This window comes from Lupinus angustifolius, chromosome LG11 (genome assembly GCF_001865875.1).
Source record: "Lupinus angustifolius cultivar Tanjil chromosome LG11, LupAngTanjil_v1.0, whole genome shotgun sequence".
Classification (NCBI taxonomy): Eukaryota; Viridiplantae; Streptophyta; class Magnoliopsida; order Fabales; family Fabaceae; genus Lupinus; species Lupinus angustifolius.
The window spans coordinates 20,641,909-20,656,602 of record NC_032019.1 but is presented as its reverse complement, the minus strand read 5'-3'; the positions used below and the strand labels follow the sequence as shown (position 1 = coordinate 20,656,602).

The 14,694-nt window shown below is 35.3% G+C and overlaps 1 long non-coding RNA gene across 1 annotated transcript in view; it reads right to left on the bottom strand.

Annotated features, from left to right (window-relative positions):
• LOC109360159 overlaps positions 2,342 to 14,694 on the bottom strand; it is a 16,281-nt gene continuing 3,928 nt past the window's right edge. The window contains exons 2-3 of the long non-coding RNA XR_002109125.1: positions 7,337 to 7,342; positions 2,342 to 2,352 (exon numbers count right to left, since the gene is read on the bottom strand). This is a non-coding gene — a long non-coding RNA (uncharacterized LOC109360159). The remainder of the gene's footprint in view (positions 2,353 to 7,336; positions 7,343 to 14,694) is intronic.

The following is a 14,694-nucleotide window of genomic DNA, read 5'->3' as shown; positions in this document are numbered from 1 at the left end:
TGAAAAATGAAATGTTTGCTACTATAACTCATTTTAATCGATTAAGAAAGATAGTTAATTGATTAACTAACATCAGATTTGTAGAATCAAGATGTTTTTGGGTTTTAAAAGCAAGCAAAGATTTCTAACATTTATCAAGCAATTTTTTTACTCAAACACATATACAATTTCATACAAGATCATGAGTCATAATAGGAATATAATGCATTCACAACAAATATACATTTTGAAGCATATAAGATATTAATCATGCGAAGCATATAATAACATTTTTAGACAATTTTAATCAAGATAATTTTCATCAAGGATTCCAAGTTCTCTACGAAGAACATAGAAAGTATCTTGTGAGATAGACTTGGTGAAAATATCAGCCAATTGCTTAGTAGTTTCAACAAATTCAAGCACACAATCTCCGTTTTGTACATGGTCAGACAAGAAATGATGTCTAATTTCAATATGTTTGGTTCTAGAATGCAAAACAGGATTCTTGGATAGGTTTATGGCACTTGTATTATCACATTTTGTAGGAATCTTTTCTAGGTTAAGTCCAAAGTCCTTAAGTTCCCGCTTCATCCAAAGGATTTGACTACAACACACACTGGCGACAATTTATTCCACTTTGGTGGTGGACAAAGCAACACACACTTGCTTTTTGTTGTGCCATGCAACTAAGGAACTACCAAGTAAATGACAAGTCCCACTAGTGCGTTTCCACTCCAACTTACATCCCAAAAAATCGGAATACCCTACCAAGGATAATGAGGCATCCCTAGGATACCATAATCCCATATTAGTTGTTCCTTTTAAATATCTCATGATGCGTTTTACAGCAGTATAATGTGAATCTTTAGGCAAAGCTTGAAATATAGCACACATACAAGCACTAAACATAATATCGGGGCGACTCACAGTTTAATACAATAATGAGCTGATAATCCCACGATATTTGGTTACCTCGATTGCTTTTCCCTTTTCATATTTATCTAGATAGCATGCGGACGCCATAGGTGTTGAATCCTTTTTACACTTTTCCATATCAAACTTCTTTAGTAACTCCTTGACATATTTCGATTGATGAATGAAGATGTCGCTTTCCATTTGTTTGATTTGAAGTCAAAGAAAGAAGGTCAACTCACCCATCATCGGCATCTCAAATTCACCCTGCATCATCTCAGAAAATTCTTTACAAAGAATGTCATTAGTAGATCCGAAGATTATATCATCAACATATATTTGAACTACAAGCACATGATTATCTAATCTACATATAAAGAGGGTAGTATCAACCATAGCCCTCACGAACCTTTTTTCCAAGAGGGAAGAGCTCAATCTATCATACCAAGCCCCGATAGCTTGTTTCAGGCCATAAAGGGCCTTTTTGAGCTTACACGCATGGTTCAGATATTTAAAATTTTCAAAGTCGAGAGGTTGATCTACATATACCCCCTCTTGAATGTAGCCATTTAAGAAGGCGCTTTTGACATTCATTTGAAAGAGCTTGAAATTCATAATCGATGCAAATGATAAAATCATCCTTATGGCCTCTAATCTGGCTACAAGAGCGTAGGTCTCATCATAATCGATGCCCTCCTCCTAGTTGTAGCCTTTAGCTACTAAGCGAACTTTATTTCTGATTATCAAGCCAGATTCATCCAATTTATTACGAAAGACCCATCTAGTACCAATCACTGGATGTTCTTTAGACTTAGGGTCCAAGTCCCATACATTATTACGCTCGAACTCGTTTAGCTCTTCTTGCATAGTTATACCCCATTGCACATCCTCAATGGCCTCATCGATGGTCTTAGGCTCGATTTGAGATACAAAAGCAACAAAGTTACAAAAGTTACATAAAGAGCTAAGGGTTACCACTCCCGTAGTTATATCACCTATCACTTTATGGAGTGGATGATCCTTCTTGGTCTTCCACGCGATTGGCAGGTCCTGATGCTCATCTTGTACAGTTTGCTCTGCTTCTGCTTCTTTGTCCCGTTCCATGTCCTTAGAGTATGCTTCTTCCAAAGCACCTGCAACATCATCAAAAAAATACCTTCCTCTTCTCTTTTGGAGAAGATTCGTCAAAATGGAAATGCACAGACTCTTCTATGCAATGAATACCCCAAAAATATACCCACATCAGCTTTTGAATCAAATTTACTTAAAGCTCTTTTTCCATTATTTAATATAAAGAATTTACAACCAAAAGCATGAAAATAAGCAATATTAGGTTTTCGGCCTTTTAAAAGTTCATAAGGAGTTTTTGAAAAAGTAGGCCTCAAGAGTATATGATTAATCACACAGCAAGCTGTATGCACTGCATCAGCCCAAAAATATTTAGGAACCTTGCTTTTACTTAGCATGGTTCTAGCAAGATCCTCTAAGACTCGATTCTTCCTCTCAGCAACTCCATTTTGTTGAGGGGTACGATGGGCTGAGAATTGATGCATAATACCATATTTATTACAATATTTATCAAATAAATGGTTTTCAAATTCGCTACCATGATCGGATCGAAAATATACTATCTTATGATTAAACTGGTTTTGGATTTGCTTGGCAAAGTTTTTGAAAGACTTAAAAGCATCGCTCTTGGACGATAGAAACAATGTCCATGTTAATCTAGAGAAATCATCAACAATCATTCAAGCATAAAAGCTACCACAAAAACTCATAACCTGTGATGGTCCAAACAAGTCCATGTGGAGAAGCTCCAAACGGCTTGTTGTGGATATCACATTCTTTTTAGCAAAAGAGTTTTAACTTGTTTACATCTTTCATAAGTCTCACAAGTTTCTTGAGTTTTAAAGTCAAGTTTTGGTAGTCCATCAACCAAATTATTTTTAGACAATTTATCTAGATGCTTTATGTAAATATGAGCGACACGTTTATGCCAAAGCCAAATGTCATCCTCTTTAGATATAAAACATTTTGAAAATAGAGTAGTGACATCCTCCAGATTAACCATATAGATATTATTTATACGATATCCGACAAACTTAACTATATTAGATATATTTTCACGAATAATACAACACTCAGATTCAAAAGATACGCGGTTACCTTTATCACATAGTTGGCTGATACTCAAGAGGTTATGTTCCAAGCCTTCAACATATAACACATTTTCGATCACAACCTGATATGAGTTGCCAATTGTTATGGTGCGAAGTATCTTCCCTTTGTTGTTGTCTCCATACGTGACAAACCCCTTTTCTTGCAAGGATAGATCTAGGTATTTTGATCTATCTCCTGTCATATGTCTCGAGCATTCACTATCAAGATATAAATGTTGTCCATGTGCTCGTAGACATACCTGCAAAACATAGATCACTTGCTTTTTTCAGGTACCCAAGTTATTGGGTCCTTTTCTGGTAGTAACTGGGGAGCTATCTCCCTTTTTCATCCATACATACACGCCACTAGGTATACCATATTTTCTAATATAACAAGAGTAGGAAGTGTGGCCATGAGTGCCACAATAAAAGCATGTAGGAACCTTTTTATTAAAAAATTTCTTATTATGTCGATTAATAGGTCTCCTACATGGTCTTCTCCTACGAGTAGGGGGAATTTATCCTAGCCCAATATGGTCACCAATATTACTGGTTTTATTAAGCATAAGGTCTCACATGTTTTGACTCTCTGTGAGTTTTGCGAGTTTTTCGTTTAATCTCAAATTTTTGTTTATCAATTTATCGCAAGAATTATATATAGTTGATTGACATAAATTATCTTTAGAGCAATTGCATGCATTACAAGAATAGATCAAATATAATGTTTCATTTTCCAATTTTAGTTCATCTAATTCTTTTTGTAATGAAACTATTTTTTGTTCATTTAGCAGGATTACTCTTTTTCTATCGGAACTAATCCTAGCTAATTTCTTTAACTCATCATGCAATTAGACACACGCATTATACAAATCACCATAAGGAGGAGAATCATCAGATGAAGTAGATGAGGTGTCAGAATATACCTCGTCGTTTACCTCTTTCGAATTTGAGCAAAAAGCATCATCTGTTCTTGTCATTAAGCATAGCTTGGTTGTCTTCTCTTCATCTGAGGTGCTCGATGTTGTCTCCTCCTCTGGTACATCCCATACTATATAAGCTTTCTTCGATTTGAAGTCCTGAGGAGTGCACTTATCTGAATCAACCTTCTTGAAGTAAGTAGGACATTAGAACCTCATATGTTTTGGCTTACCACATTCATGGCAAGTGAAGCGCTCTTTACTCTTGCCTTTCTCGGTTGACTATCGCGCTTCTTTCATCTGGAAACGTTTGAAGCCTCATTTCTTTAGGAATTTCCTGAATTTGCATACGAGAAGGCTCACAGTTTCTTCATCCACATCTGAATCAGATTCATCTTCTTATCTCTCTTCTGTAGATGGAGACGTTGTTGCCTTGAAAGATATACTTTTCTTTTTACGATCTGATTCTTCGTGCATAGTCAGGCGTCCAAGCTCTATTTCATGCTCTTGAAGTTTTCCGAACAATGTTGCCAAAGGCATGGAGTCAAGATCCATTGATTCCATAACAGCTGTTACTTTTGGTTGCCATCTCCTACCAAGACAACGTAAAACTTTGTTAGTAAGCTCTCCTTTGTTTATAATAGCTATTACTTTTAGTTGCCATCTCCTATCAAGACAGTGTAAAACTTTGTTAGTAAGCTCTCCTTTGTTAAACAATTTATCTAAAGCAACTAAATGTTTAACTATATGAGTGAATCGTTTTTTCATGTCACCGATAGATTCATTTGGTAACATTCGAAACAACTCATATTCATGTGTCAGGGCATTTAGCCTGGCACACTTGACTTCGTGAGTCACTTGTAAAGTGTCCCACATTTCTTTCACACTTTGGCACTGCGAAACCCGAAAGAACTCATCATAGGATAGGGCCGATGTGATGATATTTTTTGCATGCAGGTTATAATGAACCTTTTTGCGTTCATTATCGGTCCATAGACTTTTCAGTTTATCTTTCCGTTCATTGTCCACTAAATGTTGTGGAATGAAGGGCCCGTTGACTATGGATTCCCAAATATCCAAGTCGATGGCCTCTATAAAGATTTCCATGCGAACTTTCTAGTAGGCATATCCTTCGCCACTAAAAACAGGAGGGTGGTTAACGGATGCGCCATCACTGCCAAAAGGGTTGGTGGAACCCATTTAATTTCCCTAAAGGATCACGCATATACAATTGAGCTAGCATGACGTACTAGCTTCGATACCACTTGTTAGGTATTTGTGACAGAATACACCTAGAAGGGGGTTGAATAGGTGTCGCGATTCCCACTTACCGCTATTCGCACCAAACTCCTATTCTGGAAAATCACCCAGTTAATCAATTAAAGCAATGATTTAATCAATTAAGTCGCACAAAATTAACAGTTTCTGAATGACCTAATTACACAGCCAATTACATATTATATAGAAATGATATAGCAGAAAAATTTGAACAGAAATGATCTTTATTTGGAAGTAATACTATATCCAAAATATCAGCTACAATAGGCAATTTAAAACTACTTAGAACAGTAAAGAGATAAGGGAAAGAAATAGTCTGCAATAAGGTTTTTATACTGGTTCGTTTTGCGGTCCACTGCAAAACTTTATCCAGTCCCCCCTCTGGTATGGGAGATTCTTCACTAAAATTGAAGCCTATGTATCTTACAAAAACTCAAGACCTCAGCCAAGAGTATGTTCTAAACTCAAGACCTCCAAGTCTTGGTGAAGACTCTCTAATCTCGTTGGTGGTACGACACCTAGAGACGACTTTCCTTGTTACAAAAACAATACAAAAAACTGAGTAATGTGAAGCACTAAAATAGCTCAAATATTAGAACTAAGAACAAGCTATAAATCCTATACAGATCTCACAATTACCGAGAATATGTATAAGATCAGAATCATGAAGAACATGTAATTTCTACCCTTAAGAAATCTCTAAACAATAATGAAAGAATCATGCAAGAACAAGATAGAATGATGAAAAATTTAATCACATGCAATGGATGACATGTTAATCTCTAAGCATGATACTATCTCACTCTAATCTCACATGCAATTCTCTCTGCCTATATGACATACAAAGAATACGAAAATATGCAACTTAGCAATTCTAACAATGAATGAATGTATGAATGTATGAAGCATGGTGTAAAAGCACAGTTTATATAGAAAAGTTGTTTTGCACCCATTTAATCGATTATGTTGCCTATTAATCGATTAACGGGCTGTTTAAGAGTAACTGAATTCTGTTTTTCAGTTATCTATTGAAACTGTTAAAACTATTTTCATGTTAATCGATTAAAGCTTTACTTAATGATTAACTGGCATATTTTCAGTTAAGATGTTAATTTGTAAATTACCTATATGTTATCCTTATCAACTATACATGTTTTACTATTATATTATGCTTAAATGCACAAATAACATGTATGATTAATGCATGAACATATAATAAGCTAGATGGCATATCTCATGTAAATGCTATGATAGTTTTTAGACTTTGTGAGATTTGCATCTAGGTCTACCTAACCTAGACTCAATAACTAAGACACACATCTAAGACTCTAGTATAGGCATGAAGCTCTTAAATCTTTGGCATGTTGATTTGTTGAGTTATCTTTAAGCTTTCACTAATTCCTTTGTCTTCATCAAAACATAGGCAAGCTAAGTGCTCTCTTGACACTTTGCACTTTCACCTTCTTGGATTTAAATTGCAGGGGGTTGCTCTTTTCATTTTCAACCTTCTTAAGGTGACTCGGGCATTGATATTTCATATGGCCCGATTTGCTACACTCATGACAAATTAGGCGATTTTTGGGAGCTTAGCCCCTTCTGGTTGAATCACTCGAGAAATTTGCCCGGTTTTCTTCTTCTTGAGAAATTTGCCAAATTTTCGAACTAGGAGAGTTAAGGTTTCATAATTCAGATTAGACTCAGAATCTTCGTCCTCTCTAACTTCTTGTTCTTGTGACGCTGTAGCTTTTAGAGAAATTCCCTGTTTCCTTTTGTCTGAACCTTCATGCATGGTTAAGCGCCCCAACTCCATTTCATGCTTCTGGAGTTTGCCGAAGAGAGTTGCTAGAGGCATTGAATCTAAGTCTTTTGATTCCATGATTGTTGTTACCTTGGGATGTCATTTCCTATCAAGACAATGCAACACTTTGTTAGTAAGTTCACCAATAGCAAAACTTTTATCTAAAGCAATTAAATGATTAACAATATGAGTGAATATTTTCTGCATTTCACTTATGGATTCATTTTGAAACATACGAAACAACTCACATTCATGTGTTAACGCATTCAATCTTGCACGCTTAACTTCACTTGTGCCTTCGTGGATTACTTGTAAAATATCCCACATTTCCTTTGTATTTTGGCACTGTGATACCCTAAAGAATTCATCGTATGATAAGGCAGAGGTTATTATGTTCTTTGCCTTAAGATTGTGCTGGATTTTATGTTTCTCTTCGTCAGTCCATAATCCTTTTGGTTTTTCTTTAGGCTCACCATCCACCAAGTGTAGTGGAGTAAAAGGCCCATTGACAATGGAATCCCAAATCTTCGTGTCGATTGCCTCAATAAAGATTCTCATACGCACCTTCCAGTAGGCGTACCCCTCGCCACTGAAAATCGGAGGGTGGTTGATGGATGCGCTATCACCGCCGAAAGGGTTAGTGGAACCCATAGTGGTAATCCCTATGATCAATGATTAAGCGACCAAACTAGCACCTTCATAGTAGCTCTGATACCACTTGTTGGGTACCAGTAAGGTAAAATACACCTAGAGGGGGTTGAATAGGTGTAGCAGATCACTAATATCGCTTTTCTAATTTATGCGTAGAATACAAAGTTGTTGAAGTTAATCGATTCATAACAAGGTTAATCGATTAATGACAGTTGATTTAATCAATTAATGACAGTTGATTTAATCAATTATAGTTAGCTCGTTAATTAATTATACTGATTGTTGATTCTTTGAAAAACGGACTTTTATTGCAATGAAAACATTGATGATTTCTGAACTTTACTATCCTAGATTGATTCTTGATTATTCATAGAGTAACAACAATTAGAACTAATCACAAAATGTAATTAAACACAGAAAGCAAGTAAAGACAAAATTGTAAAAGAGATAGGGAAAGAGAAATGTGCTCAAGGATTTTTATCCTATTTCGTTTGCGGGTCAACTTGCAAACTACATCCAAGCATCCCAGCTGATTTGGGAGATTTTCTTCACTATCAGAAATGTATGTTTGATTACAACCACACTTCCAATACACCTAGCAAGATCTTCTTTCATGAACCCGTTGAGCCTACACGCTCGGTTTGACCACTCTAAACGCCTACTAGAATACTACATTGTTCGCGAATCTGGCCCCAGCCAAAACTATCGCTCGATTCAAGACTTTCTGCCTTGTGAAGACTACTAATTCTCAATTGTGATGATACCAACACACCACAAGAATTATCCTTGAATAACATAAAATTGGCCGAGTTACTTTGCACACGAAATGTGCGGATAAAGACTCTGAATTCAACTCTACAACTATTGACAGAACTCTCATAAACAGTCCTAAAACTAGATGCGAAAATTAAGCAAGGTTTTTCAAATGAATGAAAACTTTCAGTTTTTCTCTCTTTCTCTGAATTGAAAATTCAAAATCTGTTTTCTAAAAACTCTCTGTGTTTTGTTTAAAATAACAACTTTTGTATATAACTAAGTCTAATTGATATTAATCGATTATATATCTAGTTAATCGATTAATGTGTTTATTAAAACAGTTTTTCTGTTATGGCTTAATCAATTATTAACTTCCTTAATCGTTTAATAAGCCAGAAATCCTGGGAGCTTAACTATTGTAACTCCTTTTAATCGATTACACCTTTCCTTAATTGATTAACGGATTTCAACAAGATTTAATCGATTATCAATTGAGTTAATCGATTAATATGTGTGAAAATGGTTTTTCCTAAATGTATGGTAAACACTCTATATGATGAAAGAACATGCGACTCATGATTTTTGAAAGGATTGATTTCTTTATGCACAAAACCATGTATTCCTAATGCAAATGCATGAGTCTTACTTATCATATATATATATATATATTTAGATGTGATGCATCAACCTATATGATTTTCATTTTAGACTTTATGTGAGACTTCCATCTTAGGTTTATCTAACCTAAACTCAATACTAGGCAAGCATCTTAGGACTCTAGAGTATAAAAAGAAGCCTAAATTCTACGACGTTGACCTTGAGTTTTCGGTATGTTGTTTATGGTGATGCTCAAGTCTTCAAGCTTCCATTTAACTCCTTGTCTTCATCAAAACTAAGTAGGTCAATCATGATGATATCCTTTGACTATTTGTCATTTCAGATTGTACCTATGGAAACTGTGTTGTAGGTTTCCTATTACTTTGCTCATCCTGATGTTGATGATTTAGAGTGTTGTTTCTCCTCCAAGAAAGGTTGGGATTATTCTGCTTGTATGGTGGGTTGAATTGTTGTCTGCTCCTCTCCTTGTATTCATAGTAATTGCATGATTCAGGTTGTTCATTGGCCCAAGATTCGTGTACAAGTTCAGTGAATTATTTGCATTCATACCACTCATGCCCTTTTGCTCCATATCCCTTGCATGTTGCAGTTGTAGACCCAATAACAGGATATTTTTCCAGCTTTCCAAACCTTTGAGAAAGGTTCTCCGGCGTGGAAATTACCTTTTACATTTGATTTCCTAAATATTATGCACCAAAGTCTCTCATTGGATGATGACTCCTCTCATTTTCCCATTGGTGATGATTAGAAACCATATTCTCTATGATCTTTGAAGCAGCATCAATTCCTTTGTACATAAAGGCACCGCCTACTGAAGAGTCCAACAGTTGTTGTGATGGAAAGTCTAGCCCATAGTAGAAGTTCTGAACCAACATCCAAAGTGGAATACCATGATGAGGGCAAGCTTTGGTCAACTCATTTAATCTTTCTCATGCTTCAGTAATTGACTCCCCATCCTTTTGACTGGAGTTTTGGATGAGGTGCCTATCGTGCACAGTTTTGGAAGGAGGAAAGTATTTGTTAAGAAAACCCTCCTGCAATGTTCGTCATGTTGCTTGAATTTCAGCATTTTGATTTCTTACCCACGTCTTGGTTCTGTCTCAAAGGGAATCTGGAAACATGTGGAGAAGAATGACATCTTCAGAAGCCCCATGGATCCTTACACTCATAGAATTCCAGGAACTGATAAATATGGGCATTCATATCTTCATGGGCTCCTCCTCCAAATTGGTTTTGCATCACCATTTGGATCAGAGCAGATGGCAAAGAAAAGTTCTCTGCCTCAATAGTTGGGTAGATTTTTCCAGGACATGAACTATGAGCATTAGGGGCTGCATACTTGCGAAGTGGTTTTTCATCAAGTTCAACCATTATTTGCACATGCGCACATCTTTTTCTTGCTATTTCTCTTTGTTGCCTTCTTCTTCTATGAAAAGTCCTTTTTGACTCTGTGTAGTAATTCGAACTTTGCATAAACCAAATGGGAAACTTGTAGAGGTACCAAGAAAAAGGAAAACACATAATACACTATAGAAAAGTAATGAATTAATTGAGAATTAAAGAAATTTTGACACAATTCCCAGCAGCGATGCCAAAAACTTGATAGGGTCAATCGCAAGTGTATGATTATATCGTCAAGTAATAAAATATTAATCCCACGGGGACTGAAAAATTCTTTTAATTATAACAATTAATTTATACTTAACTCAAATAATGAATAAAATTGAATTTAGGACAATTGAGTAATTGACAAGAATAATTAAGAAAATATTAAAAGTAATTAACATCTAATTTATGAATAGTTCCTAGGATAAGGGTTACCGCATTTACACTCGTAAATCCTTATTTTCCTCCTTTTTATGAACTTTAAGTTGTGAGGGTGAATTGCTCTTTATATGTGTCATCCTCTCTTGAGATTCAACACATGTACTCAATTGAACTCGCACCTACTCTCATGGTACAATTATCTATTGAATCATTTACTTGGATCTTTCTATCCAATTGCTTCGTAGCAACCCAATGTGAATTCAAGAAACCCCCGAGAATCCTAAGACTACTCTCGTGAATCAGGATTCTAGTTTGAATAATTGAATGGTCGGATAGTTGGGTTCATCCCTCGGTCCTTCCCCAATGTATCTAAGAAGTGTAATTTGTTGGCCAAACAACTCACACGAATAAAACTTAGTTTAATGAATCAAATCACAACAGTCAATAAAATAGAAGTAAGAACAAGTGTTTATTGAATATAAAAGGGCATAACCCCAATCCTAGAAACAAAGAGAATTACTCACTCATAATGGAAAAGAGAATACCAAATTCTAAATTAGAGAATTGTAATGTAAAGTATAAAGTGTGTTCAATCCTTGAAGGAGAATCCTCATTTATCCTAATTACAAATTATTGGACTAAGCCTAACAAAACAAATCTAAAAACACCTGAATTATATCTTCTTGCACCCAATCTATACTCTTTTTGGCTTCATTTAATCCAAACTGCACACCATAGCCAAAAACACCCGCTCAATCCAAACAAGATAAATAAAAGCTAAAAACATTCCTAAAGTCTTAATTATGTCCTAAAATGCAAGTTAAATGCAATGCAAAATTAGCATAATTTTACACTCATGAAACAACAGATAGGGAAAATAGAACCATACTTAATATGGCTAGGTGCATGCTAAGAACTAAGAGCTTACCCAAGATATTTTGGGTGAGGTTTTGTTTCACTGCAGTACATATACTCAATAGATGTCCAACCAAAAGGTTGGATGAGAAGAAATTAGAAGAAGCTTGGATATGCGTTAAATCATATGTGGTCACTTCAATATATTTGGATGCATTTGATACAAGCATGTCCCTGAAGCAAGGAGGAGGAAGCTAGATGAAAGGAGAGAAAAACTTATGTTCTTGGGATATCACTTTACTAGTGCTTATAAAGTGTTTGATCTAAAGAAGAACAAAGTGATTATGAGTAGAGACTTGAAGTTTGATGAAATTCAGGGTTGGAATTGGAACTTTAGGAGTGAAGGAAATGGAAAAGAGACACTACTACAACTTGAATAAAATGAAGAGAGTGTCATAGACGAGACCATGATATATAACAATCTAGTGGCAGTGCCAATCAAAAATACTCCTACATCTCATAGACACAGACAAACACCTTCAAAGTTGAGTGACTATAAGGTGCTCTCTGATTCAAGCATCGTAGAAGATGGTGACTTTGTACATATGGCATTACTGGCTGAAATAAAACTAGTAAGTTTAGAAGAAGCTCTAAAGCAACCAAACTGGATTGAGGCAATGGAGGAAGAGTTGAGATCAATAAATAGAAACAACACATGGAGTTTAGTTCAATTTCCAAGAGGGAAGAGAGCCATAAAAGTGAAGTGGGTTTACAAAACCAAATTGAATCCAAATGGCGAGGTAACTAAACACAAAGTTAGATTGGTGGCAAAAGGCTTTCTACAAAAGAAATAACTTGACTATGATGAGGTTTTTTGCTCCTGTAGCAAGGCTAGAATGAGATTAGTGGTTGTTATGGCAAGCTATAATAGTTGGGAAATCCATCAAATGGATGTGAAGTCTGCTTTCTTAAATAGACCCATAGAAAATGAAGTATTTGTGACTCAACCACCAGGATTTGAAGCAAGTGGAAAATAAGAACTTGTGTATAAGCTGCATAAGGCCTTGTGTGGACTTAAACAGGCTCCAAGAGCATAGAACAAGAGGATTGATGCATTCCTAAAACAATTTGGCTTCTTGAAGTACACCACTAAGCATGGTGTCTATGTGAAGGGTAAGAGCAAGTCATAGCTTCTCATTGTGTACCTCTATGTGGATGATATACTTATAACAAGTAGAAATTCTTATGATACTTCAACCTTCAAACAACAAATGCAATCAGAATTTGAAATGATTGATCTTGGTGAATTGGCATACTTCCTAGGCATTGAGTTCAAGAAGACAAGGTTTGAACATTTATGCATCAAAGTAAATACACTATTGATGTATTAAAAATATTTCAAATGTTGGAATGCAACATAACATCCACCCCTGTAGAAACTAACACAGTTTGCAGCTAAACAAAAGAAGAGAAACAAGTTGATAAAACTTTGTTCAGACAGATGATTGGCTCATTGAGGTACATATGTAATACCAGACCTGATATTACTTATGGGGTTGGCCTGACAAGTAGATTTACGGAAAATCCCCAACAATCTCATCTCACTACAGTAAAGAGAGTGTTGAGGTATCTAAGAGGAACAACTGGACTTGGGATTATGTTTCCTACCAAGCAGAACAACAAGAGCGATAGTGAGATTGCATGCTTCTCTAATGCAGGTTGGTGTGCTGATAAATCAGATAGAAATAGTACCACATGTGAAAGTGAATATATAGCAACTTGTATGTGTGCTTGTCAAGCTATTTGGATGAAGGCTTTATTAGAGGAGTTAAGAATGAAAACAGAAAATGATATTCTACTGATAGTGGACAACAAATAAGCAATCAATCTTGCTTTGAATCCAATAGCTCATGGGAGGAGTAAACACATAGAAACAAGATTCCACTACATAAGGGATCTAGTGAGTAATGGGAAGATAAGATTGGAGTTTTGCAATTCTGAAAATCAATAAGCTGATGTGCTTACAAAGCCTTTGAAGAAGGAAATATTTGATAAACTTAGATTGCATATTGGAGTAAAGGAAAGTGAATGAAAACTGAATTAAGGAGGAGTGTTGAAATAGGAATAATTTCAGCCTTGTTAGTTTTTGAATAGTATTTCTGTACATAGAAAGTTAGTTAGTATGTTGAAGCTATAAATAGCAAAGTTTGTATCATTGTTGATGTAAAGTTCTTATTAATATTCTATACATTTTCAATACAACAAGATTCATTCCTTTTCATTCTTCTCATTCAAACATATTCCATTCTCTCTTATTTTCATGTACCAGTTGATACTGTTATTGTACTGAGTGTGCATAGCTTGTTGTTTTCGTGCCCATCACATTACTAAAGCATTATGTATGCATAATATCATGTTTTGTGATATTGGCTTAACAAAATGCATGCCCTTAGGGAAGAGGAACCTTACTTAATTAAGGGTGACTTGACCTTCATTTTGAGTTAGAGAGTATCGGGATGAGATAACAACTTCTATTCCCTTCTAGCCAATTTAGAAAAACGATGAATCACTCAAATAGTAATTTATTTAATTTTACAACTATTAAAGCAAAATGCATGCCTTAAAGTTGTGAACCTTATTTGGGACAATTTAGCCTTCATATTAAAATATAGATTGTGAGGAAGAATTAATATTGACCAAATAGTTTCGGCTAACTCAGAACAATGATGAGTTACACATTGAGCTTTTATTATAGTTATGCAACTTGAGTGCAGATTTTCTATACCAATATTTCTCTATTTTTCTATACCAAACTAGTAAATTATGCCATTAATTTTTTATTATCTATCAAAAAAATAATAATTACTATTAGTTAGTATGATTTATTGGCTTGATATAGAGAAACCCTTAGGCAGGTAAGTCCAATGTAAGATCTATTTTATTAAAATGGAGAGGTGACTACCCAGATAACATTAGAATATCATAGTACAAATATATATAT